The following is a 1,423-nucleotide window of genomic DNA, read 5'->3' on the forward strand; positions in this document are numbered from 1 at the left end:
TTCCCAAATATTCATCGTATGGCTCATCAACTTTATCCCTCTGTAGTTGTTACAACTCTGTGCATCACCCTTCTTATAAATTGGCACCAGGACACTTTTCCTCCACTCATCAGGCATCTTGTCAGTCTTTAAACAAGTCTTTTATTGAACAACCCAGTCAGGAAATCTACCGCCACTTCTCCTAAGCACTTCCATACTTCCACTGATATGTCATCGGGACAAACTGACTTTCCACTCTTCATCCTTCTTCCTAATAGTCTCTGAATCCTCGTTCCTATGTTCCCTTTCATTTTCCTCATTCAACAACTCCTCAAAGTATTCCTTCCATCTTCTCAGCACACTTTCCTCGTGATTACATTCCCCTTTCTGTCCTTAATCAACCTCACCTGCTGCACATCCTTCCCAGCTTGATTTCTCTGTCTCGCCAATCTATTTTTCTCACCTCCATCTTCATCTTGCAAAAATTTAATCTTATTCATTTCACAAATTACTGAATCACGTAATAGTTTAATCTTCACAGCCCTGGTGAAATTTTAAACATTAATGGTACACATGTTTTATGTCTTGTAATATGCTCTTTATCATAGCTACCTGACCTGAGACAATTAGTCTTTTGTCAGTGATACTGAAATATTCTTGCTATGTTTCGATCTGTGTCATGGCACCAGTTGAAAGATTATTGGTATAATCAATCCGGTTCACGGCCCAGTTGAACGATTTCGCTCTTCGTCGTTCATGAGCATGACACCAATTGGAGGATTTCTTCTTCCCGTAGTCACAGCACCAAAATTGAAGAAATCACCTCGTAGGTTGTCCCAGACAATGAATGAAAACAGCTGGTATATGGTTGATTCGTTTAATAACAAAACGCCAAAGAAACAGGTCCAACGAGCAAAATAAAATGACTGGAGAAGTATTCAAGAAAATCTCGTACAACAGTTGTTATAATGCCAATCCAAGAATAACTTCCTAATATCACTTCCAATGCATCAGTGATGTGCACTTATACCTGTCTGGGGGGAGTGGTTTTTGACTTCCCAGGTGTGTGTTTAAATGTGGTAGGCCAATGGAGGACAGAGGTTGAGCTTCTTGTGGCCAATCATATTACCATGGTTGTGCCTGCAGTCCCACTATGTGGTGCTGCTGCTCCATGATTCCGCAGTGTTGGAGGACATGTTTATGACCCTTTTGTCACGGAGCAAGGTGTTATTACAAAGGAAGTGGACGGAGCCTTGAGGGTCGGCCAACAACAGAGGGTTATGTGGATCAAAAGGAGTGGACGGAATTGTTCCTAGGGAGTAGAGGTGTGTTAGATTTCAGTGGTTTTCACATTTGGTTGGGTCTGCAGCAGGAAGCTGCTAAGACACCAAAATGCTTTCCCGAGCACACACAGTCACATAGCCCCACACATTCAAAGAGAATT

At 42.0% G+C, this 1,423-nt stretch overlaps 1 protein-coding gene across 1 annotated transcript in view; it reads right to left on the minus strand.

Moving 5' to 3' along the window:
• LOC103397272 (coronin-1C) overlaps positions 1-1,423 on the minus strand; it is a 39,795-nt gene that overhangs the window by 9,703 nt on the left and 28,669 nt on the right. The gene's annotated exons all lie outside the window — the stretch shown is intronic.

The sequence above is a fragment of the Cynoglossus semilaevis genome, chromosome W, assembly GCF_000523025.1.
Source record: "Cynoglossus semilaevis isolate Cse_v1.0 chromosome W, Cse_v1.0, whole genome shotgun sequence".
NCBI classification, from domain to species: Eukaryota; Metazoa; Chordata; class Actinopteri; order Pleuronectiformes; family Cynoglossidae; genus Cynoglossus; species Cynoglossus semilaevis.